Raw genomic sequence first — 20,319 nt, 5'->3', positions numbered from 1 at the left:
TTGTACCAGGCTCCTCACTTTCATCTTTTCAACCCGTTCTCCCATGGTTAACTTTCTTTCTCTCCCAACTTCGACGGTGTTACGCAAGAAAATGATGTTTCTTGTTTTTTTGTTTTATTTTTACAATTTGCTTTACGGCGCACCGACACAGATAGATCTTATGGCGAGGATGGGACAGGGAAGGACTAGGAGTGGGAAGGAAGCGGCCGTGGCCTTAAATAAGGTACAGCCCCAGCATTTGTCTGGTGTAGAAATGGGAAACCACGGAAAGCCATCTTCAGGCCTGCCGATAGTGGGGTTCGAACCCACTATCTCCCGAATGCAGGCTCACAGGTGCGCGTCCATAACCGCATGGCCAACCCACCCGGTAAAAGAAATGGTGTTTTTAGTGCAATGTGATGTTCTGGGCTTTAAAGAGATGTTTATCAGCAGTTTACGGATAGTTACGCATTTAAAAATGCCAAAATATGCACTAAAATTGTTAAAATATGCATTGAAAAATCATAAATCTGATATCAATTAGCGATACATTTATATTATAAAAATAAATATTTCTCTTCGAACATCGCCAAAATAAAAAACATGGCATACCGTACCACAATCAAATGCTGCACTTTCTCAGTGAAATTCGCAAGTCTTGATTACTCTCATCCACGTCATGATGCAACATGTGCTTAAATGCAAACTTGCACCTATTTTCACTTAAAATGGTTTTGTAGTCGGAAAACACTCTCTCCACATCGCTTGCCGAAATAGGAGCCTACTCCAACTTAACGAAATCGGAGACTTCCCGTATCGATGCACCGTCAATTTTTTCCTTGCTTTGGGGAACACCAGAAATGTTTTTAAGTTTTCCGAAATCGGCGTTTCTCTAACACTACAGAAAACTTGATTTGTTAGGTTCATTAGGGATCGTTCAACTTCTTCAACAATTCCAGTACTAACGCGAAGGGACGGTCCTGCTTCTTGCAATTTCTTGATGGCACATGAAATTCGAACGAATGAATATCTGTTGCTCACGAACACCACTTTTGCTGAAGATTTCTTGTGCTTCTGTAATAGAAGCAGCTTCTTCAGAATCGAGCCCTTCAACTACTCTTACTTACTACTTCAAAATAATCGGCATAATAAGCAGGACCTTCGAGCCACGTTTCTCATCTTGTATGAACAGGTAAAGGTTGAAGCAGCACATTACCAACTGTATCCTTCAGAAATACTTCCTTCACTGTACGTATCAAAACGTTCACTTCAGGAAAGGAAGCCCGGGCTGCTTCAGCGAATCGATGAAGTCCATGTGCTACACACGTGGCGTGTATCATCTTGAGATGTAATATCCCAAGACCTCCCATGATTTTGCACAAATGTAAGGTGCAGCATCAGTGCAGGCCACGAGAGCATGATCATAAAGAATGCGTGATGGCCAGAAATAACTAAGTGCATCATTAAAAAATGAAGCAGCTGTTGAGTGGTTCACCTTACTGTCAGGTAACACACCCATAGCTACTAGAAATTATTTTTTCTCTCTTCTTTCTCTCCTAAAATTCTAAAGACGAAGTTAATTACAGATCATTGATCCACGTCCGTTGTTTCGTCTAGCGAGACTCACATACAGTAGACTTCCATTAGTTCGGCATCCAATAGTCCGGAACGCCCGATGGTCCGGCACCATTCCAGGATTTTTAATATTATTATCTCTTAATAATGATCTCTCCTGAACAATTTGATGCATTTGTCGAAACCATTGGAAGTGTATTTTTTATTATTTCAAAGTAAATAGTGCAAATGTATCTGATACAATTCAGTTGTTATGTATTGACTTACTTAAATATCTCTATCTCTGGAAATATTCAGTCTGGAAAGCTGTGTGCTACACTGAGTACTGGAAAGCCAACCATATGATAAAAAACCAGATTTAAGAAATTGAATGTATGGGCCACGTTCAAAAACGGATGGGAACATGCCTTCAAAAATGGAAGCGGACAGAAGGAAAAGAGAAGTTGTAGATGGAAAGTCTCTAAATGGTAAAGGAAGACTTACAGTTAAAAATATCGATGAACTTCGGCATTATTATGGAATGACAATAAGAAACAACTCGATTGAAAAGAGGAGCGTGTTATTAAAGTAATGATTCTGCTGATCAACATTTTACTGCAAAACGCGGCGTTAGAACTGTTTTCACTGTACGCCTTAACCTACATCGTAGTAAGAGGTACCGCCCGATAGTCCGGCATTTTCGGTAATCCGGCACCGGGCCGGTCCCGATCGTGCCAGACTATCGGACTTCTACTGTATATTTTCCATCAGCCTTTTCCCTCTGTTTACCTAATCTCACTTTAAAACTCTCAGGAACACAATTCCTCCTAATTGTTGATTCGTCTGGGACTGGTCGTTTCGTTTACTCCCCCGGAAACTGAACTAAGTTCTTATTGTTTAGCTTAGCCAATGGTATGTTTGCCGAGACGAACGCTTTACACAAGTCTTCATTGAACATTGTTGGTCTAGGTTTAAATAAAGCTGTTGTTACAAGAGGATGGTGTTTTTGTTTTCAAATTACCATTTTTAATATATTGTGCTTCGTCGTTTGAAGACGTTACGGCCGTGATACAATATTTACAAAACAAAATACTTCCGACAGTTGAAAAGTCTTCAAACTCGCGTACATATGAGTTCAGTACATCATTAACAGCTCTCTTCTCGTTAGGCATCAAGTATCAACAATACAGTTCTTTAATGTACTATGAGCCACAACCTTTTTTAACACAAACAAAGCAGGACTGGTAAGAACTAATTGTGCATGAAAGGACATTTTATTTAAATATTTACGAAGTGGGGGAAAAGAAAGTCCTGTGAAAAGGAAGTTTCAGGAATCACGTACTTACCTAATTGGGTCGCAGGTGGATAAAGCCGTGGTCGGATATAGAGCTGGTGTTACTAATTTTTAAACGCGCCTCAGTTCCTGGAAGCCAGCAGTCAGTCACACCCTGCACCCTGCTGAGTAAACGAGTTCTATGTGATCGTTACTTTGTGTGGAAAGGTTGCCACACCACAACCTTCCACACTCTCTTCATTCTTGCCCTTTCTTCATATCGAGTGGAGTAGACGATTTGGCAACTCCGGCTACAGTAGACGTAGTAAATCGTATAAGCCGCTAATAAACACCGGTCTGCCGCTGGAGAGTAGCGAGGTTGTCATGTTTTATACCCACCTGGTAAACAGGCTTATTTGGGAATAACAAGCACAGCTAAACTTCTTGAAGTCACGGGCAGGTTTCCAGCACTTAAGTTATCTGAAAAGCATGCCAGATTTTCCAGTGTTGTCGTGCAGAAGCTGATGTCTACACTAAAAAGTAAACTCGTGTCCTCACCCCAAGGTGGTGCAGCTCTTTTCAGGCACACCCCCACTGGAGGTGAGCTGCATGTACCATTTCAACCACATACCAGCCCTCCTGCCATTCTTAAATTTCTGGCAGTACCGGGAATCGAACCCAGGCCCCCGAGGACGGCAGCTAATAACACTAACCGTTACGCTACGGAGGCGGACACTGAAGATCCAGGATACTTTCAAAATACGCCCTAACAGGAGTAAAGGACAAAATATGCACTATTAAGATAAAATTACTCCAAAATATGCTTATCAGGCTCGAAAATTACTACAGAATGAATAATAAGGAAATGATTTCTTCATGAAATAGACACCTAAAGGTAAAGAATATGAGGAAGAATTTGGTACCCATTACATCCCAAGTTCGTTTGTTTTGTATTCTGCTGATTGAGGTCACCTACCGTTTTATTGGATATGACACAACAGAATGTGTTGCACTTTTTATATTTTTTTATTTACAATATTATCCTTTGGTTATACACCATTTGGCCAGCTGGTAGTGATAAGGATATGAATGATGTCTTCTCGTCATGAGGCCAGTCGTGGCCTTGCTACATGGTGGGAAGGCCATGGTAAGAAGGTAATCACTATTTCAATTGGTGGCTCCTAGATCAGGGTTTAGATAGTTAGATTGGCGTCTTGTAGAAACTGGATCAGTGTTCTTTAGATTTTGTTATCGTGGTCTTGCAGAATAATGTTGACGATTGTGGGAAATGGGATATTTAGTGATTGAAGCTGTGCTTCGTTGTTGCTCATTCCTGGAACAATAAAGTACCATATGATTCCGATCCGTACCATCGTAACTGTGATATGGACAAACTTTCCAGGTAGTCACTTCGATGCGGTGGAGTTGGTGAGGGTAGCATCCGTGTTCAAGCCTCATCCTGATGGTTGTTGGATGTCTCCTTGCAATATTGTATTTTTCCAGAACCAGGGTGTTTTCGGTATTGTTGTCTGCAGTATTGCGTAATGTGTTCCTCGGTGGTGGCCAGTTCTTGCCCAGTCATCTTTCCACTGGGCATAGGCTCTTCTTTTAACTATCAGTATATGGAAGCTGTATCCCTTGAAACATACCACTGATTATACTTCATTGTCCCGTATTCCACTGTGTCCTTTTATCCACAGAAAGTGTATTTGACTATCGGATTTATAGCTTCTTGAATCTCTTGAAGTAGATCATAAATGCAAGGGTTTGTGGTACTTTTTTGAGTGGGTGTTGCAGTTTTTCCAAGACACTTCTTGCGTCGGTGAGTATGAGTATTTTATGTAAATGGTAATAGAGATTATATTTTACGGCAGCAATGAATGGCTAGAGTTTCGGGGGTATAAATGGATGTTTATGAAGGAAGTTTGAGTTGGCCATATTCTTCCGCGAGCGAGCAATAAAGTTTGCACCCTGTTCCTTCAGAGGTTTTGAGCTGTCGGTGTAAATCTGGACGTAGTTGGACCAGGTATTATTGACAAAATGTGGAACTGCATTGAGGGTTTCAAACTGCTGCATGTATTGTGGAAGGTGATAAACCGAAGGATTCAGAAGAGTAAGGTTATAGTCATATTGGAAGGTAATGTTGATTGGACTTTTATAAATGTGTTGCACTTCACGGGCTAATAGTGAGCAGTTACGGCTCTCTCGGCTGACAAGATCTGGGAACAACGGCGAACATTTTACTTGCAAATTAAACTTTTTAAACTCATTGCTCGGGTGCTTCATTTGCATACTTATCAAGGACATCTTTCATGAATTAAAACTTAGCTCCTCCATTTCTATAACGAGGGGCGTAAGTGAAAAGTAAAAAGGCTGGGATATTAACCTGTAAATCAGTGTCAGTTGCTGTGTGTCCTACCATCTCTTGAAATACACTCGAGTAATTGCCAACATTTGAATGAGGTATAGTTGCACTTTTAAATAGCAATATTTCTGCCGGTCTGAGTGGCTCAGACGGTTGAGGCACTGGTCTTCTTACCCCCAATTTGGCAGTTTCGATCCTCGCTCAGTCCGGTGGTATTTGAAGCTGCTCAAATACGTCAGCCTTGTGTACGTAGATTTACTGGCACATAAAACAACTCCTGCGGGACTAAATTCCGGCACCTTGGCGTCTCCAAAAACCGTAAAAAGTAGTCAGACGCAAAAACAAAGAACATTATTATAGAAATATTTCTACATATTGTGTTGTTTAAAATACAGTGACAAATTACTAAATCCCCATTTTAGGTGAACGGACACATGTTGTGTCCTCGCCCTGAAGGCTGATTGTATTCCCAATATGGTTTCGGCAGATAATGGGTTCGAACCTCACTATCGGCAGTCCTGAAGATCGTTTTCCGTGGTTTCCCACTTTCACACCGGGGAAATGGTGGGGATGTACCTTAATTAAGGCTACGGTCATTTCCCACTCCTAGTTCTTTCCTCTCTCATCGTCGCCATAAGACCTCTCCACTGATCTCTATACCTGGATGGCTGGTAGCTTGGGTAGCAGTAAGCCGAATTGAAGATGACTGGCGTCGTAAGATGGCAGCGAGCGCATGGTGCAATAGACCACGAGGAGCGCGCTTGCTTTGTTTATGCTTAGTTCAGTGACGCCAGGCCTCTTGATTGTAGTTTCATGAGTGTTCTGTGCTTTGTTATTGAAAAGTAAATAGTAGTGTATTTTACGAATTTAGGTTCGTTGCCTTTTAGTATGCTTGTGAATTACAAGATTAAATTTAAATATGTATGTGTTTATCTGAAATATGAATGAAGAAACATTCTACGGGGTATTAACATACCGCAGTATTCAGCTTATGGATGTACAAACAGAACCGATCAGCAGAAGGAGAAATCATTTCATCGGGGAGTTTTAATAATAATGTTATTTGCTTTACGTCCCACTAACTACTTTTTTAAGGTCTTCGGAGACGCCGAGGTGCCGGAATTTAGTCCCGCAGGAGTTCTTTTACGTGCCAGTAAATCTACCGACACGGGGCTGTCGTATTTGAGCACCTTCAAATACCACCGGACTGAGCCAGGATCGAACCGCCAGGTTGGGGTTAGAAGGCCAGCGCCTTTACCGTCTGAGCCACTCAGCCCGGCTCGGGGAGTTTTATACTGTACATAAGAATCTTCCTAGGGTAGTGTTTTGAGTTTTAGGTTTATTGTATCTTATTTCGCATATTCCGGGAGCAAAATGGCAATTAATTTTTGTAGGTTTCCTTTCTCGAGACCCGAACATCTAAGATCATCGATTAGGAGTATCAGGCGGGAGAATTGGGAGCCTTCTAAAACAGCTGTTTTCTGCTCGGATCACTTAGAGGAAGACTGTTTTGATAGAAATGGACAAACTGTACACCTTAGAAGTGATGTACAGCCAACTGTTTTCAATTTTGCTGAACATTAACTGCAAGTAAATATTTACTTATATTTTTTTTTATTTCTCAGAATTAAACTGACGCTTTCGATTAAATAATTGACGTGACCTTATAACAATCTTAGAAAATGAAGTCTGGAGGAATTCTAGACCTTATTTACATCAGTAATAATTATGGGTTTCAGACACTGGAGTGGTGGGAGAAGGGAAAGTGTGGTGGGTGTTTGGGGCTATTCCATTATACTATTTGTGGTATTTGGGACTCTTAACTGGTGTTACATATTTCTGATGATGACTATCAATATCGCTTTGCTAGCTGAATTTAATTAAAGAGGTCTGTAATAGTACATTAAGCTGGAGGTAATGTGATATATTGACTAGTTTTGAATATTTGCTGGTTTTATAAATGTGTACATTTGCTTCAATGATATTTTAATTTGATAATATGCGCGTTATTTCTTGGAAACAGGAAACAGAAATTCATTATCAAGCACCGATTACGATATGTCGAATCTAGGCCTGTATATTGAGCTACGTTTATAGGTACATCATTTTAAGAATGCATAATTTCGTGGCATACATGTATACAATTTACAGGAATGTTTCCAGAAACTGGTTTTCACTCGTATTGTGTTACCGATCGCTAATTGCATGTATTCAGCACCTAAGTTAATATTTGCCGGCCGTTATTATACACTCATTTTTATTGCTATCCCGGAGATTTACTGACCTCGGAATGACGTGTCAGTGATCCCAATGTCCTTATGCTTTGAGTGAACATGTCTCTATATTTTTAATTATTCCAATGCGCCATTAATTGCGACTTAAAATTGACTATATTATCATTGCTTCCCCATAAGGAGAGCTCGAGGTTGGGTACGCTAACATGGCGAACCGCGCGTTCAACTTGGCGTACTTTCTCCTGCAGCGGAGACCTGCCATCAGCGATGCATGTATAGAGATCAGTGGACCTCTCTGTGTCGACGTGACGTAAAGCAAATTGTAAACATAAAAAAAATCCCAATATCTACATCTTCAGCTGCCATGCAAACCCAGGGCGTCACTTAACAGGAGTGCTAGAAGAGTGAAGACTGAGGTTGTTTCCTTTGGCTTTTCCTCACATAGCCAGAAGTTACTCTTACACAATATGTCTGCCAAGCACACTGAAACGCATACCTTAATAGACCCTTTGAGCAACACGTTCACAGCATTCACTTCAGTAACTGGCTGCGTAAAGAATAGCTTTACTAGCGTTTGCTCGTGTCTCTGTTACTGTCCAGTTGTCAAAGCTATGGATGACAGACAGAAAGAGAGACGAAGAGAGAGAGAGAGAGAGAGAGAGAGAGAGAGAGAGAGAGAGAGGAATGGACGTGGTAAATTTGTTCTAATCCATACCCAAAGGCATAGTGTACTGTAAACACTACATCACATTGGGTGCACACAACAAAATTCACTCCATGAAAGAATCGCACGAGTACGACGAAGACTCCCACACGTGACGTCATAGGTTTACATGTGTACCTTTTGCATTGAATGCCAGCTGCTTGCGTGACCTGTCCCTCCTTCATTAATTGACCCCTGCGTTTCGGGACGGTAGAATAACATAACATCCCTACCTGTCGTAAGAAGCGGCTAAAAGGGGCTAAACGGGCTCTTAACTTGGGAGCATGGGTCGGCACCACGGTGCCCTTAGCTGAGTCCTACAATTGCTTCCACTTGCTTGTACAAGGCTTCTCAATTTCATCTATCCTATCTAACCCCCCTTGGTCAACTGTTGTTCTTTTCCGACCCGACGCTATTAGATTCCGAGGGCTAGGAAGTCGTTCATTTTCACGCCCTTCATGACCTTGTCTTTCTTTGGCCAGTACCTTCATTTTTCGAAGTGTCAGACCCCCTCCATTTATTCCTCTGATTAGTGCTAGTAGGGGATCGTTGCCCGGTTGTAGTTCCTCTTAAAACAGTAATCACCACCATCACCACACCCTCATTCATAGATGTAAGACACACCTAGCTCGATAGCTGCAGTCGTTTAAGTGCGGCCAGTATCCGGTATTCGGGAGATAGTAGGTTCGAACCCCACTGTCGGCAGCCCTGAAAATGGTTTTCCGTGGTTTCCCAGTTTCACACCAGGTAAATGCTGGGACTGTACCTTAATTAAGGCCACGGCCGCTTCCTTCCCAGTCCTAGCCCTTCTTTGTCCCATCGTCGCTATAAGACCTATCTGTGTCGGTGCGACGTAAAGCAAAAAAAAAAAAAAAAGATGTAAGACACCGAATAAGGCCTTAGTGGCCGTGTCCGCCACAGAGCTAAGTTGAGTGAACACGCAGCATGCCCGGAAGGCATATTCGACAAGCTAGACGAATTACAGTAAGGATGTACGTTTCGGCGCATTGCTTGCCACTTCACCGTTCCAACTACTACTAAAGTACAGTACATCGGTGTCGAACACAGTGAGAACGTTAGGGTATACACATGTGGCGTCGAGAAGGCTCGTGTCTACCACGAACCTACTACGCTGGCGTAGCAGGGGGAGAGATGATACTCCCACGTGGCGCGTCCCATGTGGCGGATAGGGGGGTCCTAACCGGCTTGCCGGCGGACTTGTGCGAAGTAAAATAGCTCTCGCGGGCCAAACACAAAACCCCTGTGGGCGGGGGACACAGACGAAGAATACACCCACGGTATCCCCTGCCTGTCGTAAGAGCTTGGACAGCAAGGGGCGACCAAGGGATGATCGAATTAGAACCATGAGACTACTTGTAATTAGTACCACCACGCGTAGAACATCACGGGTCGCTTATACTTGCGTGTAGTACCTCTATGTTAGATACATGATAGGTTTGTGATTAGTAGCGACAGTGTGTGCTTTCGGCACCTGTGATTAGTACCACTATATGAGCGACAGCATGGGTGAGTGACACCATGGTTCTGCCTTGCCCCGGGATAGTACCTATTTTAGAAACACCATAGGTGTGCGTTGCCTGTAAATGACGCCGCAGTGTGAGAAACACCATAGGTCTGTATTAAATGTGCGAATTTCATTACCTGTGAGTAGTACCATAACGTGTGGAACACCGCGAGTCTCCGCTACTTTTGATTAGTACCGCACCATGACAAATACCATGGTTCTACTTTCCTGGTCATAAGTACCATTATGAGGGCCCGATAACTTTGATTTTGGACCGCTTTAGACTGCAAACATCATCGATTCAGTATTGTTCTTTAGAAGCAGTCCCTTAGTCAGTAATACTATTGTTTTACGTCAGTTTCTCTGAATGTGAGGTATTGCGGGTCGGATCCACTGATTGTTTTAAATTCATATCCATCCATTCATTCTTCGTCCTCACGTTTTGAATTCTGGTCAGTGGAGGATTTTGGACTTTTAGATTGGTATTGCATTTCGTCTCATTTCGTACCATTAGGGCCCGATGACCTAGATGTTAGGCTCTTTTAAACAACAAGCATCATCATCATCATCATCATCATCAGGCACAAAAGCAGTAGCGTCCGGCTAGCTTTTACGTGGCGCAGGGAAGAGCATGGTAGTGGTGAACCTAACGCCGAAAACCAAGAAAATGATAAGTGCTGTACGACGTATAGGATAGTGATACTGAAGGTGGTGAACTGTGTAAAAGTAATGTATTGTGGAAGGGGTCACAAACTTCTACTTTTTAAAAACTTTACATTCAGCTATTATATGAAAGTGAAATCTGTATGTGATCACGGTTAGAGATGCTCGAAAAAGGAGAGCTGTAATGCCAAATTTTTAACACTGGAGAGTGATCATGTTTTGTCACACTTCTGATCCATCTTGAGAACAGTACAAACAGACACATTGGGCTAAATAGTGTCGGCTCTTTTCCGTACCAAAAACTGACAAGAAAACTAATGAACGACATCCAGAAAAAAATTGTGCAATGGCAAAATGGTGAAATGTGTTTCGCACAAAGTTTAAATGTTAAAAGTACCTTCTGAATATAAGTAATTGCAATTGAAGCTCGTTATTATCTAATTTATTTTCTTTAAACACTTAAAAATAATAGCACTGCAATTGAAATTCGTTATTATATGGCTTACTGGTGTGTTGCGGATAACGGCCAAGAGAAAATCACAGGTCAGCTGCTAGTTGCGGTGTTCGGGTGTTGAGGAAGGAGGATCGTTTCATCATGGGGCATCCTTAGACAAATCACGGCAGCTGGGGATACACCTGTGTCCGCCAGTACCATATCTAGGCGGCTAGCAGGGCAGGATCTGTCATAGCAGTGTCCCTTACGACGTCTGCCATTACGATCTGAGCATCGCAGAGCACGTTGAACTGTTGTCTGGAGTGGGCAGCATGGCATCCTGTGGATTGATGACGAGTGGTGTTCAGCTACAAATCCCGATTCTGCCTGGACACAGACAACCGCCGAATTCGAGTCTGGGGACGTCCTGCCCAGCGCATTCATCCAGGTTTCATTCTAGTATGGCACGTTACCCGAAAGAGAGGTGTCGTTGTGCAGGGTGGCATTTCTTACAACTCCCGCTCCTCGCTGATGGCGATTGAAGGAACCGTGAGAGTGTGGCGGTACGTCCAGGAAATTCTGTGACCCTGCGTGCTTCCCTCCCTGGTGGATTTCGACAATCTCATTTTCCAGCAGGGTCATTCCCAGCCCCTCACATCACAGGTATATCTGGCCTGCGTTATGTTAACTTGCTTCCTTGGCCATCAAGGTCTCCAGACCTCTCGCGTATCATGAACATTGGAATCAGATTAGACGGCAACTTCGGCCAGCGGCAGGGACGGCAGATTCGAGTCATTTACGCCAACTGTGGCAGGATCTTCCTCAGAGAACATCCAAAGTCTTTTGCCTCCTTGCCTGATCGTGTCGCCGCCTGTCTCAGTTCTACGGGTGCTAAGTGCATCCTGCAAGTGTTTGTTACTCTGCAATAAATGCTCGGTGTGTTACAATAATGTTTTCATTATCTGCCCATATCCTGTGACTGTACAAACTTATGTACCCTGCGATAGGTCCTTGGGGGTACAAATTTTACATTTCTTTTGCAAATTGTATATTTGAATAACAATGACAACTGACATTGCCTCTCTTATCGGACTAGTAGTATAATCTTTCCTGTCCGAACTACCTTGGACAGCTCGTGTTCTTCTCCAGCATCGAGTGCATCAGATTGACGGGGTCCAGAGAACCTTTCATTTCCCCAACTTCTCCTCATTCATTCAAGGTTATAACTGTTTATTTTCAACCTCCTAAAATAATGCAAAGCAAAAGCAAAATCATCTCCGTACAGGCCATGAAGGCCCTTGGAGGGGTGGAAGGTAAAGGCTTCCACTATCCGTAACCTCGCAACTTGAAGGGGTAGGGTGGTTAGCTCTACGCCTGGCCGCCTTTGCCCCCAGGAATTAACCTGGTACTCATTTCTGGTGTAGGCTGAGTGAACCTCAAGGCCATGTTCACCTCCGGAAGTGGAAGTCTCGTTTCTTAAATTTTACGACTTCCTGACGGGGATTCGAACCCACGTCCTTCCAGGCGAACCGAGCACGCCTTTACCGCCTCGGCCAGGCAGTCCCTTCCTAAAATAATGACCTCACTAAATTCATGTTAATGCCTCTTTAACGACATAAATAATTTATTAAATTTTTTATTGAACATTTGCATTACTTTAAAGAAAGAAAGAAAGAGAAAAATAAATGTCAGCAGCTGAGAAAGGAGGAGACAATAGAGACTTAAAGAGAAGAGGAAAGGGAATATGCTCCAAAGTCCATGAAAGAGGGAAGTTGCAGTTCGAAAATCACTCTCGGCGTGGTGATTCTCAAGACTCTTGTTTGAAATTACCCACGGGTTCCGAAGTATAGTAAGACTACTGACAGTCTGCCCCTTTAACGGCTTCCTAACGCAGGTTAGGGATACTGTGAATGTATTCGAGCCAGAGAACCACAGCGAGAAGGATTGTAAAAGAGACTTTTGTCGCCTCAAAGAATATGATCAGAAATGGGAAAGGTGACAAACAGAAATGGAAGTAATCTTACGTCGCGGTTGGAGGACAAGTAATGACCAAATGAAGTCGGACGTAACTTGTGAGATATTTCAGTACCGGACTCACTCGGATCTCCATTATCGCCGTTGCTTATCGCGAGTCCACCATAATTATTTTATACTAACATTATTGGTTTTACGGCCTACTAACTATTTTCAGAGATACCGAGGTGTCGAAATTATGCCCCATGGGAGGTCTTTTACAGTGCATTAAATCTACGGACACGAAGCTGTCGTGTCTGAGTACGTTCAAATACCATCGTATTCAGCTGTGACCGAATCCTCCATCTGGGATGACTTCAGGCGGAATATTCACCAGGACCAGGGCTTAGAGACAGGAAAATAATCCGATCTTAAACTGTCGGTTAAGTCGTGAATTGATCTCGTCTCTTCCACGGGCCCCAAATGATCGTGAGAAGGCAACGTTGAAGGAAGTATTTTTAATTTTTCTCTAGCATTCGAGTTGAGCTTCAGTTGATTGCGTGTTAACAATTAATCTCATTTTCAATATCTTGTTCGTCTGCCGGCTCTGACATCTGCCAGTTTCGCCTAAATGCCGGGATGAGTAGCTTAGGTGGTAGAGCGCTGGCCTTCTGAGCTCAAGTTCTCGGGTTCGATCCCGGCTCAGTCCGGTTGTAGTTGAAGGTACTCTCATACGTCAGCCTCGTGTCGGTAGATTTACTGGCACTTTAAAGAACCCTTGCGGGACAAAACTTCGGCATCTCCGACAACCGTTAAAGTTGTTAGGGGAACGTTAAACCATTATTATTATTTCTTTCTCCGTTAGAGTCTTCTAGGGACCACGTGAAAATTTAAATGCTTCATCCTTTGTTGTTCCATCGTTTTCCTCCAATACTCTTTCATCTGCTCACTATGCCTCCGTTTCTTCTCCTCGGACCATTTTCATCCTGTTTTCTTATTATTATTATTATTATTATTATAGGCTAGAGCAATTTTGTTACTTTCATTGATCTGTCTCTGTCTTATACTTGGCTTCGACAATATGAAAGTGACTGAGGTATGAGCGATGCTAGTAATGCCATTCCTTATGCAGCCAGTCCCTGCCATGAATGGTGTGAAACTATTGCTCATAGGGTCGGTTGGTGCATGCATTTCACTGGGCTTGGCAGACTGATATGTAATAGCAACTTCTGGCTTGGTGAGGAAAGCAACGGGAAACTACCTCACTCCTCATTTCCCTAGTACGCCTCTTCAGTGATGCCTATGCCATATATGACAGCTGATGGCGGAGCTGTTGAGGATCCAACCAGCCTTCGGGCTGATGACTAAACATACATACATCTTGTTCAGACCAGCGATTAGAGCCGTCCTTTGTTCTTGTAGTAGAGGCTAACGTCAGATTCCGCATTAAAACCACTACTAGCTTTATGACCATCCGTTTATTTTCATCCCTCTCATTGATTTTCTTTTCTGGGATACCGATCTCTCTCTGAATTTCCTCACATTCTTATAATGATCTCAACTTGGTGAAATTGCTCTTGTAACATTCCAGATAATCTTAGTCAGTTGGTCATTAGTCATACAGAAGGTATGCCCGTAGAACAGTATGTTTTCCTTTTTAATTGATGATGAAATTGGTTCTGTCTTCATTATATCTCAGTCGTACCTGACCGTCAACCCATCTGTTGCCCAAAATATTTCGTAATATCTAATAATAAAAATGTTGTAGGCTTTACGTGCCACTAACTACTTTCACGGCTTACGAAGACGCCGAGGTGCCGGAATTTAGTTCTTTTGCGTGCCAGTAAATATACCCAGACGAGGCTGGCCTATTTGAACACCTTCAAATAACACCGGACTGAGCCAGGATCGAACCTGTCAAGTTGGCGTTAGAAGCACCTCAAACGTCTGAGCCACTCAGCCCGGTTTCCGTAATATCCTCCGTTCTCTTTTTATTAGCTGGTTGACCTGTCCCTATCTTCTTCTTTTTATTATTACATTATTTTGCTAATTTTACTTTTGATATTGTACAGCGGTGGAAGTATTTATAGCATCACCTTTTATAATTAAAAATCGTTGTTATAATCATTGAATAACTGAGGTCAACTGGCCTGATTTCTCTCTCTTTCTATCAGAAATGAATATGCGCAATAATTTTTGTGAATTTCATTTTATTCTTTTATTTTTGTTTCTATAAAGAGGTTTTTTTATTTTATCATTTAACGCTTTCTTGATAAATGACTGTGAGTGGATATGTGAACTATTGTGTTTGCTCTTCTGAAATATGAATACTAATTTTGAAAGAAACACTGCATATTAATGTTGTAACATAACACTGATCGTTTTTAGTGTTTGTAAATGCACAGTTGCCTCATATGGATGCACTGTTGCCATTTAATACTTTGTTGTTCCGCCACGCACCTTAATCACTGCTTGGCATCATGAAGGCATTGAAATAATTAACTTTTTGACGTAATCCTCTCTCAGTTAATGAAATCACACACACACAAGGATCTCCAACAGTTCCCATTTATTCCTTGGCTTGTTTTTGGTGACAGCCTTTCCCATAACCGTCCAACGTTTCTCAATTAGGATTAAGATCAGGCTATTTCCAGGCCACTCTAACACTTGAACCCCATTTGTGTAAGGAAGGATTGATTTTACCCGAAACGTAGAAATACGTGATAATTAACCGTGAACGTCATCTGCTTCGTGCTTGGTACAAATATTAATCATAGGACTCACCTTCAAAGCTCTGTGGCAAGGAGCGGAATGATCCTGAAAAACGCAAGTGGAAACGTCTCCAGACTAGTCTCTTATTGTTGGCATAAGCTTCCTTTCAGGGATGCTTACGTAGGCATCCGCGTTGACAGTGCCATTTATGAAGTCCAGACGACCTACTCCGTGAGTGGAAATGCACCCCCAGACATCTGTCCTTGTGGGTGTTTGACTGTATGTGGTATACATGATGGCAAAAATTCTTCACCTTTCCTTCGACGTACAAACACTTTTCCATCTGAGCCATGCAGATTCAATTTGGACTCGTCTGAAAAGATTACTCTGTTCCGTATCCATGTCGCATATGCTTTTGCCCATTTTAGTCGGTGTTGTCGCATTATCTTGGTCAATACAGGCTTCTTTCTAGGACGACAGGCTGAGAGTCCAGCTTCCAGTAATCCACTTTCTACAGTTGTACTGGTTAGTGAGATGTCTCACGTTTGTTTCCAGTCTTGCTTTAGTTCAGTTGATGACATGCGACGATCCTTGAGCGAAAGCCTTTTCAAAACCCTGCCCTGCCGCAGTGGACGACCTTTTTGGACCTATTCTTTTCTCATGATCAACATTTCCTTTTTCCGTGTATTTTTCAATAACCTCGAAATCGTAGTCTGAATAAAACCTGTCTTAGAGGCTATCTCTGTGGTGCCGAGACCAGATGAATAAGCAACTAAAGCTTTCTTTTCTGGCGTTAATTCAACTGATCTACCCATCTTCTCGCTGCGAAGTCCCAGCCAAGGTTCTTAAACACTACCCAGCTCAAAATGACTAACACTGGCTTCATTGTAAAAACAAACAACAACAAAGAGTTGTATTGTTGGAATAAATATGAGAAGAAGTCAAACTTTCAAGGCAAGAATATGCCAGTAATATTTAACAACAATTGGACTAGTATAAATTGAAGCAAATAGCTGTAAAAGACAAAAAGACAACATAATTCATGGTGACGTCCGGCCCCGTCTCCTGGCGGCTCCGGGTTCGATTCCCGACCGGGTCAGGGGTTTTTAATTGTAAATGATTAATATCCCTGGCCTGGGGGTTTATGTCGTCCTTAACGTGCCTTTCCTCACATTCAACACTCTACACTTGCGCAGTTCCAATTACACGCAGGTTCCTATCATATGGTGAAAGTAGTGGTAAAACATCTACAGAAGTCGACGGCGCGAATAAACATCATTTTAAGAAAAATCATGGCGATGCAATAAATATTTCAACCATTGTATGTGTAGGAGTCGCTGAGAGAAATAGTCGGATAAAATAGAAAGATCGTTTTCATTCTGTTAACGAACGACTGCTGTACGTCAGATTCTGTAATGTTTAATGTTATTTTCTCCAGTACAACTGTGGCAGAGTGTATAAATCGTTTACAGTGACTGCCATTAGTTCTCTACTCGTAATGAAATCTGCTCTTGTCCATTGTCACATGTAATCCTGTATTAAGTCGGTTAAAGGTTGAGCACGATTCGTACCTAATTTGTTGAGTTGTAAAAGATCTGGTGTGGTCCATCAGTTCTGTGTTGTTGTGCCATTCTTTTAGTTTGTGTTGCCTTGAAAACATACAAACTCGATTTATCACAATGGCTTGCTCCTTTTTTTTATTTTACAAGCACATTAGATTAAAAGTTTCATCTCCTGTAAGCACATGCTGTCGCTGGATGGATTCGTATCGAACGTATATCCAAATTGAACTTCACTCCCATGATGTTGAATTGAAAATAAATTCGATGAATCTGTTTAGTCACAAGACGTAAACTCCTGCAAATTAAATCAACTGACGAGCAACCGAATGAATAATGTACCAACATACACACAGAGTCACTCGCACACGTCCCGCAATGCAGTGATTTTGATACGGGCACTGGTAGTAAAATAGGTAGGTATGTGAATTATGCTACAAAGCAATGGATTCGAAGGACATGATCAGGGAAAGTTTTATGGAAAACTCAATACCGTAGGTTATATAATTCCTTAAACTAAATGTACGTAATTATGTGCATTATGTACACCACTGCATTTATAAATCTTCTCATGTCTTCCAAAGGGGTAAAATTTGACATTAATTGCAGCCATACAATTGGTCTAATTAATAACTGCATCATCATCGTCGTCGTCGTCGTCGTCGTCGTCGTCGTCGTCGTCATCATCATCATCATCATCATCATCATCGTAACTTCTGTCTCTCTCCTACTCATTATCACACTCATTTACTCACAGGCCATCCCTGTTGTTTCAACACCTAACTCATTCTAGATAGGGGGTTTGATAGCCTAGTGGTATCCTCACTCCACGAACCTACTACGCTGGCGTAGCAGGGGGAGAGGTGATACTCCCACGTGGCGCGTCCCAGGTGGCGGATAGGGGGTCCTAACCGACTTGCCGGCGGACTTGAGGGAAATAAAATACCTCTCGCGGACCAAACACACAACCCCCTGTAGGTGGGGGACGCAGACGAGGAATACACCCACGGTATCCCCTGCCTGTCGTAAGAGGCGGCTAAAAGGGGCAACCAAGGAATGATTGCCTTAGAACCATGAAACTACTTGTGATTAGTACCACCACGCGGGGAACACCATGGGTCGCTTTTACTTGCGCGTAGTACCACTACATTAGGGCTGGTGTCAAATAGGTTTGTGATTAGTAGCACACAGGAGCACCGTGTGGTCGGTTTTTGCAATACCTGTGATTAGTACCACTGTATGAGCAGGACCATGGGATGATAGCTACCATAGTTCTGCCTTGCCTATGATTAGTACCCACTCTATGAGGAACACCACGATATAGTGCAGGTCCCTGTGTTTAGTACTCTTATGTGATGAACACCATAGGTTTGCGTTGCCTGTAAATGGCGCCGCAATGTGAGAAACACCATAGGTCTGTGTTATATGTCGAATATCATAACCTGTGAGTAGTACCATAATGTGTGGAATACCGCGAGTCTCTGCTACTTTTGATTAGTACCGCAACATGACAAAAACCATGGTTCTATTTTCCTAGCGACAAGTACCGTTATGAGGGGCCGATAACTTGCATTTTGGATCCCCTTTAGACTGCAAGCATCATCGACTCAGTATTGTGCTATAGAAGCAGTCCCTTTGTCAGTAATACTATTGTTTCACGTCAGTTTCTGTGAATGTAAGGCATTGCGGGTCGCATCCTCTGATTGTTTTAAATTCATCTCCATCCATCCATCCATTCATTCTTCGTCCTCACGTTTTGAATTCTAGTCAGTGGAGGATTTTGGACTTTTAATTTGTCATTCCACTTCGTCTCATTTCGTAACATTAGGGGCCGATGACCTCGTTGTCAGGTCCCTTTAATCAACAAGCATCCTCATCACCATCATCGTCATCATCATATCCTCACTGGCTTCTCAGTGTATGTGGGATCTTTGAAATGAAAAGTCATATTCCTGTGGTTGGAGGTGGTAGTGGTGATTATTGTTTAATAGGAACTACAACTGGGCAATCATTCTCTATTAACAATAATCAGAGATGAAATGGACTATGGATTTTAGTGCCGGAAGTGTCCGAGGATATGTTCGGCTCGCCAGCTGCAGGTCTTTTGATTTGCCGCCCTAGGCGACCTGCGCGTCGTGATACGAACTTCTTCTAAATTTTGAAATAGAAAGCTTGGAACTGAGGAGGCAAAAGGATGACATGAAGTTTATGTACAAAACTGTGAATTCTGTTATTGACAACCCTGACTTGTTATGCCTCTTGAGCTTCCACGTGCCCCGCTTTAATGCGAGGACAAATGTAACTTTTCATAATAAAAAAGTCAGAACAACCGCTCACAAAAATTCCCCACTCTACAGGCTATGCAATATCTACAACAGCGCAGTTCAAAAAAATAATTCTTTAGACTTCTGTGTACCTCTAGACCTGTTTTTACAACAGTTCAGCATCTCCGCGAAAAATCTCTAATTTGTAATGATGATTTGAACCACAAAATGTATTATAAACATTGTACATTAAGCCCTATCCCATAGATGTAATTATAAGTGTTAGAACTAGAAGAAAATAATAGTTGATATGAAATTACGATTTTTATTTTTTATTTTACTCTTTCATGTAAAGATTAAGTTAGATTAGATGTGAACTACTGTTCCTTTCTTTTTGTAAATATAATATTCGAATAGTTTTGGTATTAGGTTATTAGACTAGTTTGGATACGAAATTATGTTTTATCTACTTGTTTCTTGTAAGGATTAGATAAGTAATATTATTTATTTCTCAACGTAAATATAATATTAGAATAGTTTAGATATTAGGTTAATAGACTGATTGAACCATTAAAAAGAAACACGTGTAAACATCTGCCACTGTAATTGAGATTAGAAATCCTGCAATGATGAAGACGACACATACATTCAGCCCCCGTGCCAGCCAAATTAACCAATGGCGCTTAAAATTCCCGACCCTGAAAGGGAATCGAACCCGGGACGCATGTGACCAAAGGCCAGCACGCTAACCATTTAAACATAGAGCTGGACACAATAAACAGGAAGAAAAATGGAAGAGATCGGACACTTCGAAAAATGAAGGTACCGGCCACGAAGGACGTGAAAATGGAAAACTCCCTAGGCCTCGCAAATCTGATACCGTTGGGGTCGGAAAAGAAGCAGAGTGGACCAAGGGTGGTCGGACAGGATAGATGAAAGTGAGGAGCCTGGCACAAGTAATGCCAGGACTCATCTAAGGGCCCCGTTGTCGCCAACCTACCTCGTAAATTAAGAACCCCTGGGGCCCCTTTTAGCCGCCTCTTACGCAGAGACACCGTGTGTGTTATTTTACCGCCCCCACCCAGATGGGGATGTGGTTCGG

This window comes from Anabrus simplex, chromosome 4, assembly GCF_040414725.1.
Source record: "Anabrus simplex isolate iqAnaSimp1 chromosome 4, ASM4041472v1, whole genome shotgun sequence".
Classification (NCBI taxonomy): domain Eukaryota; kingdom Metazoa; phylum Arthropoda; class Insecta; order Orthoptera; family Tettigoniidae; genus Anabrus; species Anabrus simplex.
The sequence above is the reverse complement of the archived record's forward strand: the minus strand, read 5'-3'. Positions refer to the sequence as shown.